Consider the following 12,095-nt stretch of genomic DNA (forward strand, 5'->3'; position numbering starts at 1 on the left):
CTTGACAGATCTCTAAGTAGCCAGAGACCTGGAAGAAGGAGCAATAAATATAGCCACTACTTATTTGTTGTTGTTGTTGTTCAGTCGTTCAGTTGTGTCCGACTCTTCGTGACCCCATGGACCATAGCACGCCAGGCCTTCCTGTCCTGCGCTCTCTCCCGGAGCGTGCTCAAGTTCATATTCATTGCATCGGTGATGCTATCTAGCCATCTCATCCTCTGCCATCTCCTTCTCCTTTTGCCTTCAGTCTTTCCCAGCATCAGGGTCTTTTCCAGAGAGTTTTCTTTTCGCATTAGGTGGCCAAAATATTTGAGCTTCAGCTTCAGTATCTGTCCTTCCAATGAGCACTCAGGGTTGATTTCCTTTAGGATTGACTGATTTGACCTCCTTGCAGTCCAGGGGACTCGTAAGAGTCTTCTCCAGCACCACAGTTCGAAAGCATCAATTCTTCGGCGCTCAGCCTTCCTTAGAGTCCAGCTCTCACAGCCATACATTACTACTGGGAAAACCATAGCTTTGATTAGACGGGCCTTTGTCAGCAAGGTGATGTCTCTGCTTCTTACTATGCTGTCTAGGTTTGCCATAATTTCCTCCCAAGGAGCAAGCGTCTTTTAATTTCATGGCTACAGTCACCGTCTGCGGTGATCTTGGAGCCCAAGAAAATAAAATCTGTCACTGCTTCCATTTCTTCCCCTTCCATATGCCAGGAAGTGATGGGGCCAGATGCCATGATCATACACTACTTATTATGTGCCCATTAATATTTGATTTAAAATTAATATAAAATATAGGCACAGGTACTCAATCATTCTGTGACCTGCATATGTTATGCCAACGAAATAATTCTCAGCCTCTATAGTGCTAGGTCCAATTCACATACGCACATTCATCACTATGTTATAAGAGTGTGTGTGTGTGTATGTGTGTGTATGTGTGTGTATGTGTGTGTGTATGCGTGTGAGAGAGAGAGACAGAGAGAGACCTACCCAAGTGTAAACTCGGCCCAGAGTTACCAAGAGTTGTTCAAAAGCTGTACACACATGGTGGTATTTGTTGTTGTTCAGTCGTTCAGTCATGTCCGACTCTTCGTGACCCCATGGACCATAGCACGCCAGGCCTTCCTGTCCTGTGCTCTCTCCCGGAGCGTGCTCAAGTTCATATTCATTGCATCAGTGATGCTATATAGCCATCTCATCCTCTGCCGTCCCCTTCTCCTTTTGCCTTCAGTCTTTCCCAGCATCAGGGTCTTTTCCAGAGAGTTTTCTCTTCGCATTAGGTGGCCAAAATATTTGAGCTTCAGCTTCAGTATCTGTCCTTCCAATGAGCATTCAGGGTTGATTTCCTTTAGGATTGACTGATTTGACCTCCTTGCAGTCCAGGGGACTCGTAAGAGTCTTCTCTAGCACCACAGTTCGAAAGCATCAATTCTTCGGCGCTCAGCCTTCCTTAGAGTCCAGCTCTCACAGACATACATTACTACTGGGAAAACCATAGTTTTGATTAGACCGACATTTGTCGGCAAGGTGATGTCTCTGCTTCTGACTATGATGTCTAGGTTTGCCATAGCTTTCCTCCCAAGGAGCAAGCGTCTTTTAATTTCATGGCTACAGTCACCGTCTGCGGTGATCTTGGAGCCCAAGAAAGTAAAATCTGGCACTGCTTCCATTTCTTCCCCTTCTATATGCCAGGAAGTGATAGGGCCAGATGCCATGATCTTAGTTTTCTTAATGTTGAGTTTCAAACCAGCTTTTGTACTCTCCTCTTTCACCCTCAACAAGAGGCTCTTTAGATCCTCTTCACTTTCTGCCATTAGGGTGGTATCGTCTGCATATCGGAGGTTGTTGAGAATTCTCCCAGCAATCTTAATTCCGACCTCTGATTCAACCAAACCGGCATTTCTCATGATGTACTCTGCATATAAGTTAAACAAGCAGAGTGACAATATGCAGCCTTGTCATACTCCTTTCCCAATTTTGAACCACTCGGTTGTTCCATGTCTGGTTCTTACTGTTGCTTCTTGACCCTCGAACAGGTTTCTCAGGAGACAGGTAAGGTGGTCTGGTACTCCCATCACTTTAAGAATTTGACACAGTTTGTTGTGATCCACACAATCAAAGGCTTTAGCGTAGTCAATGAAGCAGAAATAGACATTTTTCTGGAATTCTCTTGCTTTCTCCATGATGCAGCGAATGTTGGCGATTTGATCTCTAGTTCCTCTGCCTCTTTGAAACCCAGCTTGTACTTCCGGTAGTTCTCGGTTCGCATACTGCTGAAGCCTAGCTTGTAGGATTTTGAGCATCACCTTGCTGGCATGTGAAATGAGCGCAATTGTGCGGTACTTTGAACACTCTTTGGCGTTGCCCTTCTTTGGAATTGGAATGTAAACTGACCTTTTCCAGTCTTGCGGCCATTGCTGAGTGTTCCAAATTTGTTGGCATATTGAATGCAGCACTTTAACAGCATCATCTTTTAGGATTTTAAATAGCTCAGCTGGAATACTGTCATCTCCGCTAGCTTTGTTGTTACTAATGCTTCCTAAGGCCCACTTGACTTCACTCCCTAGGATGTCCGGCTCAAGTTCAGTGACCGCACTATCATGGCTATCAGGGACATTCAGATATTTCCTGTATAGTTCTTCTGTGTATTCTTTCCACCTCTTCTTAATCTCATCTGCTCCTGTTAGGTCCCTGCCTTCTTTGTCCTTTATCATGCCCGTCTTTGCACAAAACATTCCCTTGAGATCTCCAATTTTCTTGAAGAGATCTCTAGTCTTTCCCATTCTGTTGTTTTCCTCGATTTCTTTGCATTGTTCATTTAAGAAGGCCTTCTTGTCTCTCCTTGCTATTCTCTGGAACTCTGCATTCAGTTGGATATATCTTCCCCTTTCTCCCTTGCTTTTCGCTTCCCTTCTTTCCTCAGCTCCTTGTAAAGCCTCATCAGACAGCCACTTGGCTTTCTTGCATTTCTTTTTCTTTGGGATGGATTGAGTTGCTGCCTCCTGAACAATGTTACGGACCTCCAGCCATAGTTCCTCAGGCACTCCGTCTATTAGGTCTAATCCCTGAAATCTATTCCTCACCTCCACTGTATATTCATAAGGGATATGATTTAGGTCATACCTGAATGGTTTAGTGGTTTTCCCTACGTTCTTCAATTTAAGCTGAAATTTTTCAAGAAGCAGCTCATGATCTGAGCCACAGTCAGCTCCAGGTCTTGTTTTTACTGACTGTATGGAGCTTCTCCATCTTTGGCTGCAAAGGACATAATCAATCTGATTTCGATATTGACCATCTGGTGATGTCCATGTGTAGAGTCGTCTCTTGTGCTGTTGGAAAAGAGTGTTTGCTATGATCAGCGTGTTCTCTTGGCAAAACTCTATTAGCCTTTGTCCTGCTTCATTTTGTACACCAAGGCCATGCCTGCCTGTTATCCTGGTGATTTCTTGACTTCCTACTTTCGCATTCCAATCCCCTATGATGAAGAGGACATCTTTTTTTGGTGTTAGTTCTAGAAGGTGTTGTAGGTCTTCATAGAACCGATCAACCTCAGCTTCTTCGGCATCAGTGGTTGGGGCATAGACTTGAATTACTGTGATGTTGAATGGTTTGCCTTGGATTCGTACTGAGATAATTCTATCGTTTTTGAGATTGTACCCCAGTACTGCTTTTCCCACCCTTTTGTTGACTATGAGTGCTACTCCATTTCTTCTAAGGGATTCTTGCCCACAATAGTAGATATGATGGTCACGTGAATTAAATTCGCCCATGCCTGTCCATTTTAGTTCGCTGATTCCCAAGATGTCGATGTTCAATCTTGTCATCTCATGTTTCTCATAAAGGGGCATGGTGGTATAGAAACATCTATAAACACACTTAGGTGGGGCTATTTTGGAGAAGTGTGCCAACATTTTTTCATTCACCTCATTTTTTTCATTCATTTTCAGCATTTACCACAGTTTGAGCCTAGTTGTTTTAACTAAACTACATTTAGAACAAACCACAGCTCCTCAAGTTTGGACCTAACAGGGAACTATGGTTTGTTCAACAGCAGAAGATTTCATTCTCTTTTTGATTATGAAAGAGGGGGAGGGATATGGGCCAAAGGCCCATACTGGCTTGTTGTCATAACAGAAAACCATGATTTTCCTTTATGTCTGGAACTGGGCCACTGAGTGATTCTAAGGTATCAGTGATGCTCTGGTCTAACAGCCAGACTGAACACTTTTGAGAGCTTTCTGACAAATATGCTCGATATAACGTGAAATCTGAGAACTAGCAATCGAGAACAAATATAGCACTACTTTTTCTTTTTTGGAAAGCAGATAATGTAGGCTGCATCCTTCTCAAAATACCAAGCCTTCCTCCAATTCATCTAAGTTGCTCACTCCATGTCATTCTATGAAGATCTCATAACAGGATTGCCAGCATATTGTGTGAAGATATGATCATTTTAATTATTCTTAGAGATACTAAACATGTGATAGGACACCAATGTTACTGCTGCCTACATAATTTTCAGCCTACTCAGATTGTATGAAATAATACTTAATGAGTCATTCACAAAACATTTCCAATCACGCCTCAGAAACTCCACATATGAGGTACAACCTTGGAAGATAAATGTGCAAGAGGGCATGTGTAAGAATGACTCAGCAGCGACCATCACGTAACTGTAACAAAGGACAAATTTTTGAAAGTAAAGTAATATGCTTTTTAAAAAGCTTATCTTTATGGAGAGAGGTCCATTTTGAATTCATAATTATACACTATAAAACTTGGGATTACTGATAGAATTGTTACTATAAGCATACTAGGTTCTTTGAACATAGAACATAGAGAAGCCTCTTCACACAACCTAAAATGAAGCATGCACAAGTCAAAAGCTATTCCACTTCAGAGATATGAACCTTTTGTCCTATAATGTTCCTTTTTGCCTGTGGATTTCAGGGGTGGAGTACTTACTCAGGCTTCCATTCCGCAATAGGTTCTGCTCTCAGGTAAGCAATCAGCAGACACAGCTTCCTTTTCATTAAAAACACCACACTGTAACATAACCTTCAGGTAGCAAACCAGTTTATGCAGATTTCCACATGCTCCAACTTAACACATACAGAGCTACACTCACTGGGACCAAACTATACCAGGCAAGTATCAGAAAGGAAACTGGACTGTTAATGTTACAGGCCCCTTAAAGCTATGTTCAATATACCACATCCCCTGTTCTTATTCCCTTCTATTAATTAGTGCCAGCAGGAGAGATAATATTTGGATTGCTACAATAAATACTACCAGCACTTTTAAGGTGACCATAATTGAGTATGGCCTAACCTTGGGCACTGCTTTGCTTACTATATATCTGCTACTCGTAATCACCATCAAGTCAGTCAGTCTGTCTCTCTCACATGCACCTATATTTTCAGTGTGTTTTATAGAAGATCATGGGTGAAATCTACATGAGCCCTTGGGGCCATCTCCTCATTTCTCCTGAAAAACAGCTGGAGTTTAAATAGCATCTTATGACTAGAAGGGAAGTACTTCACTTTGCCCACCAATCTACATTTATGATGATTTTCTGCCTACCCTGAACTAGTGGGCCAAATGAAAATTGATTCTCCCTTTGTGAAGGGAAAGAAATGCGTATGTTTGAAGGAACTGGCCTCCAAAAGATTTTCAAGTGAGCTATTAAGGGAAACACTCAGTGCCAGTGAAAAGCAAAACCATCAATTTAAAGCAATGTGCAATAATGACTGATCTGTATGGATCTATGACACACCCACATATCTCGACTTCAAAGATAAATACCATTCATCTCCATCCAATGCACCTAAAATACATAGGAGTTCTAAAAGCATTAGATGTTTATCCACTGACTTACACAGGTGATGATCCCACAAGGTAGACAAGGTATAGAAATTACTTACGCTGCATCACTATGCATGCATTTTAGCCATAGGATAAAAGCAGTCAAAATGGATACAATTATACTTGAGTACCTACTTTACATTAGGTTCTAAATATTTACTTATCAGAAGTTATATTTTGTTATGATTCAGTAATTCAGTTCTACTTAATTTTATTTGTACAGAACTGTACGAATATTTAAAGATTCAATAACCTAGTTATGGTTATAAATGCTATAGCATGAAGGATTAAATAGGAAAAGAGCGAAAAAAGGAAGTATCACTCTAGCTGCTTGTTCAATTTAACTTGTTGCTTGTTCAATTTAAGAACATTTTTAGTATGCTTCAGTAGTTTCAGTTCGTAATGTCTCTTGCTGGAGATTACGCTCAGAGTTACTATTGCATATATTTTACCAGTAATTTAAGTGATGCTATAAAAGCATGGTGTTTTTATGTCAAGCAGCTGTTGTATGCCCTCTAGTTTCCTTCTCCCACTTCTACCTGCCTGACTTTGGTTCAGTTGCACTTTCAGCAAAATCAAATGGTTAAGCTTTCCTGATCTGTACTGCTTCAAGCTGCATCTTCCCCTATGAAAAATATTATCTGCCTTTAGAAAACTAGTTTATCAGGGAGAGTTCAACTTAACCTTCACCAATCATAAGTCATAATTTCAGTTGAATTCCTAGTTAAAGGAATCTTCACAGTCTGTGACACAAGTTAAAGCCTTGATATTCTCAGTTTAACTCTTAAGTAAAAACAGAATGTCTCCCCTCACTTATGAGTAGTGGTGAGCCAACTCTGAATTAAATAAGGCCAACCTTTTGTTCTCTTAGCCTTGGGCATTTAGGGCATCTAAATCCAGGCTGGATATAATCCTTCCCTCTCCTGCTATGAAGAAATTATCTAGTGATGCTGTTGAATGTTCAGCTAAAATAGACTATTATCCATTCCAAAGGGACCTAGTATTTCCATGTGTGTTGCCAAAGAAGTCAAGTCAAATCTGAATCTGCCAGATAGCCATGGAGACTGTGGAGGATAAAGTGCCTACTAAGTTTCAAGTAGGAGTGTATTTTTGTTCAGGTTATCATACAGTCATAACAACTGGTACATTAAGTAATATGCTTGCAAATCTCCCTACCAGCAATTGACAGAATACAGATTAGATTTGAAGTCTCTACAACAGGGGTGGGCAATATATGGCTCTCCAGATGTTTTAGCTTACAACTCCCACAAGCCGACATAGCCAATGGTGATGGATGATGGGAGTTGCAGGCCAAAACTCTGGAAGGCCACAAGTTTCCCACTCCTGCTTTACAGAAGCATTTAGAATTAGAATTTGAAACAGTAAGATTAAAAAATCACTTTAAATTACTATGAAATGACTACAGATTTAAGAAAGTCATCATAGGAAGTGTTTTGCTCAGCATTTTAAATAGTAACTGGCTAACAACCGTATATTTAAATATCGGGGTCCCAGCCCAGTTCTAAACCTATTCACTCAAAATCAGCCCCACTAAGTTCAAAGGTACTTAATTCTCTGCAGTGTTAATGATTGTAGAGTTCAATACTGATAAAATTAAGATACTTCACAAAAGCTGTTAAGATGATTGCTTAGGAGTTCATAATTAAAAGTGAGGAGTTAACAGGCTGATGTCATTCCTCTGTGCAACAAATTCAAGTTTCTATACTGCAAAATACAGGAATAAGTAACTGAGAGCAACATGTAGAACGTGCACACAGTTACATAAGGAAGCACACTGTATGACAGAATGGCCATAACCATTTGGACATGCAGCATGAAGGACAAAATATGCATAACTCAGATATGGAAGCTGGTACATTGCACCAAGACATATATTCAGAGTTGAACAGCAAGGCTGCAATCCTATGTTTACCTATGATTTAAGTTGTATTATGTTCAGCAAGACTTACTTCTGAGTAAACATGCTTAGAATCAGGACACAAGAGCTATTTCCATTTTCACTCCTAGGGCATGTACATATGGCCCATTTTTCATGCTATAAAAACTTTCTACATAGTGAGATTCCTCTTCAAAAGTATATTAATACCAATATTTCCAAATCAAAGCTTTCAATATTTACAAAAGTTCTAGTTATAAAAGACATAATAGGGTACTGAGACTTCAACAGTACTTCACAGGAGGAATTAAGAGACTGAAATGCACTGTTCAGCCCTACAAGCTACTGCAAGTATTTTTAGCAGGAGTTTCACGTTGCACCCTATAATAATCTCAGTCATATGACCTCAAGACACATGTACTTCCTACAGACACAGAGATTCATACTGAACCTCCTTGTACAGAAAATATATCCAAGAAAAATGTGCATATACTTTGCAGAATCATTGTCTGCCTAGATTGTGAACATAATTCTCTCAATTGATTATACAAACACGCATCAGATTTCAGTGTTTACATACTTGCAATCCCAGTGCTGTAATAGCAGTAATTGGAACTGGAGTACTCAAACTCCCCTTGGGGAGTTGAGAATATACATTATTGGCTTGCCTGCCTAGGTAGGACATAGAAAGGGACCCTGCCTTTTTATACTCAGGTCCACTGCTACAGTAAAGACGCATGGAAGCTGAAAGTTATGACACAATTGGTTTGGAATACCATTATTGATAGCTTAATACAGATCGTAAAAACTAGTTAAAGCCTTATGTATGTCATAGCTTCTCTCTAAGGGAACATTCAGCATTAACCCCAGCACTCTATTATGTCTGCAATATGCTTAAACACAGATACAAAATATTCACTATGAAACTCCTTAAAAGTACTGCAGATAATATTTGTGATCAATACAAAAACAAACTCACAGTGCTCATGGCACAGTTACTTCACTGGTGTTCCTACAAGCATTAAAATGCTTTGAGTAACAACTGTCCTAAGGCAAAAATCCATCCTACCACAGTCACTATGTCGACATAACGACAGTTACTTCCAGATACACCATGTTGACAGTGGAGCATCTTATCAATGAAAACATCACTATACAAAGGCCAAAATCCACTGTGAACTTCCTTTGCACTAGTCCTATTGAAGGAAAGACACTGCTACAGCTCCCATTAATTTAACTGGAGCGTGCAGAACAGATCATAATGGATGTACAAGACACTGCAAAAGAAAACAATTTTCCCATTATTTCTCTTAATTGAAGTCTTAACACATACCACAAACCAATGTGATGTTGAGCTCTACAATAAGGTTGAAATGGGGGGAAAGTGGTTATATGAAGAATACAATTTAGAGTAAAACTACCATGTGATAAATGGCACAGAAAATTGCAGACTTCCCAGCACTAATTAAAAGATGGGGTGGGTGAGTGTGTCTTGTGTTTGCTAGCAACTACATGGCTTGACACAGTTCTAAATCTGCTTAAACTAATAATGGAGAAAAAAAATGCTGTCCAATCCTTGTGGATCTGAAATAGAGCTACATCATAGGAGGGATAATTTCCTACTCTAAGAGCTACCAAGGCAACAGCAGAAGTTCTCAAATCCAACCAATTTCATCATTGATTTCATTACCTACGACCAATGGCTATTTTTGTTATTGCTATTTTATTGCAATAAAATATTGCTATTTTTGCTTGCAGTCACACTAAGAGTTTCAGGGGATACGTTGCGTAACTGTTTCCTCTTAAGCTATCTGATCTCAGTTTATTTCAAAACCTAGTTACTGCAGCTGAAGATGAGCTCATGTCAACTTCTAATCATTCCAGCCAGTAAACATTGATACCTGTACCAGTCTAAAAAGAACAGGGCAGACAAACTATAAATTACAAAATGTTTATTACTTTAACTCAGTATTCTCAACACCTTTACTATTTAAGGATACATCTGTATAAGTATCGTTACTGGCAGTGTCACCATTTTTTCCACAGGCTTCATGACAATTGCAGATACAAAACTGGGGGGTGAGGGATGCTAGTTCTTGTCTTGCCAGAATTCCTAGAATTTTGGAAAGCTTTCTGTTGTTTAAAGTAGGGGTGAGCAATCTGTGGCCCTCCAGATGTTTTTGCCTTCAACTCCCATCTTAACCAGCATTGCCTATGGTCAGGGAAGATGGGAGTTGTAGACCAAATGACTCGAGCCTCACCTTCCTCACTCTGGTAAATACTAATGACAGGTAGATATCTCCATTCACCCTTGCCCTCATGTTTCTGAAGACAGGACAGAGCAGGATGGAAGGTCAATTGCCATTAGTGGCAAGCTCTCTTCAGTTCAGCCTTAATGGCAGCTGCTTTTTCTCCCTCCAGGCTTAAAGCAAAAATGGTCCCACAGACAGCATCCATATCATCAGCACAGAGACTAAGCTGTCTCTCTCTCACATGCGCAGACACATACACATACACCAACCACTGTGTTTGCCAGCCTGGCAAACACAGTGGGATGCCAGAACTCATTCCCATCTCTCCCTCACTCCCTCTCTCTCTGGCATTGGGGACAGAAAGTACAACCACTACTTCTACAACATTTGCATCAGGGCTAGAGAGACTTACTCTTTTTATCCCTCTCTCTACCAGGGAAAAAGGTGTCAGTTAGTTTGAATAAAACCATGTTTAAGATAAAACTCCACTGTGGGACAGCACATCAGACTGTCCCACCCACCATAAAAGGATTCTGCTCTGGATGGGGCATGCCTTGCTGTTTCCCTCACACTTCCAGGAACAGCAGAGGAGAGAGATCAGTCTCACAATGCCTCCAGAGCGTTGCTCTGTTAGGGACCTTGCCTGCTGAGCTGTTCCTTTGCCTTTCCTGACCTGCACACTGGTATCTCTCGCTTGGTTACCTGGAGGCAATACTTACATACCAATAAAATGGTTATCTGAAATCCTGATTTTGATTAGTATTCTTTTCCAGGTTGCTGCAGGTTTAGCAAGGTTGATTTCACAACATTGTTTACCATTCTTCAACCAACATTCTTGGCAACTGCAGTTGCATACACATTGCCCTTCTCGAACAAACTGAAAGGCCAAGGGTAAAAGCTGTATTGAATCCTTACATTTTTTTCTTGCTGATTACTGCCCCACCTCCTTTTCCACAACCTGTTACCACCAAGGTAATGAGCGTGCTCAACACTGACAAAGCTTAACAGTCCAAGGAAACATTTCCTGTATGCCATATTTACCTTAGTAACCCTTGTTAACGATAAAATTCTTGGCAATGTATTAAGGACTTTGTCCTGCTCTTTACTGAAACTCATAAACCTCCTCTATATATGTATATGCGCTCTGGCAGACTCAAGATTATAGAAAGCAATAAATAATTGTGCAAGATCCAACATATTTATATTTTCTAGTGAACCAGTCTAAAATACTAGCAATTATTCTTTGCCTGAACACATGGTACTTAGCTTTAATTTCCAAGAGAAAATATGTCTGTCTGTCTGTCTGTCTCTCTCTCATGCACACATATACACACAGGCTTTGTGCATGGTAAAACTTCTGAATCACATTCTGGATGGCAAGAGAAAAATTGCTCAGGAATAATGACATTATTCTTTATTATCATCGTTAGCAAACACTTATATCATTAACAAACAGCAAACACGTATATCATTAACAAACAGCAAACACGTATATCATTAACAAACAGGGCTTCAAATGCATTGTTTGTAATAATCCCTACATCAGCCCTTGAGCTGGGTCACTATTATAATCCCAATTTCACAGATGGGTCACTGTGGCTGTGAAGTGGTTGTTTACCCACGACCATCTGATGAAGTAACAGCTCAGACAAAATTTGAACCTAGGGGATTCTGGTCTACAGCTCACAATCCTCGCCACTACGCCAACCTTCCCCAGCCTCCTGCCCTCCAGCTATGTTGAACCACAGCTTCCATCACCCTCAGCCAGCATGGCCACTCTCAAATACGCTTAATAATATATCACAAAACATACTAGCAATACATCTATAGAGGAGTGAGTGTGCACCCTAGGTCCACTTCTCCAGATTTCAGACTTCAGTATTTGAATGCTAGACCAAAAGGTGAGTGCATGCATGTACACCTCCACCCCACCCTACCCCACATAGAGAACACCCTCCTAGTAATTACAGGCTTATAGTGATAGTTTCCAGTTTTACTTTCGCATGTAAAAACCATGGAATCTTCTACTTTGCATCTTTAAGCAATGTAACCATTAATTAGTAAAGCAGCTTACTACATTTTAAA

At 40.4% G+C, this 12,095-nt stretch overlaps 1 protein-coding gene across 6 annotated transcripts in view; it reads right to left on the reverse strand.

Moving 5' to 3' along the window:
- LMO7 (LIM domain 7) overlaps positions 1 to 12,095 on the reverse strand; it is a 202,771-nt gene that overhangs the window by 92,023 nt on the left and 98,653 nt on the right. The gene's annotated exons all lie outside the window — the stretch shown is intronic.

This window comes from Heloderma suspectum, chromosome 3 (genome assembly GCF_057233095.1).
Source record: "Heloderma suspectum isolate Gila_16-S chromosome 3, 16-S_ref, whole genome shotgun sequence".
Taxonomy (NCBI): domain Eukaryota; kingdom Metazoa; phylum Chordata; class Lepidosauria; order Squamata; family Helodermatidae; genus Heloderma; species Heloderma suspectum.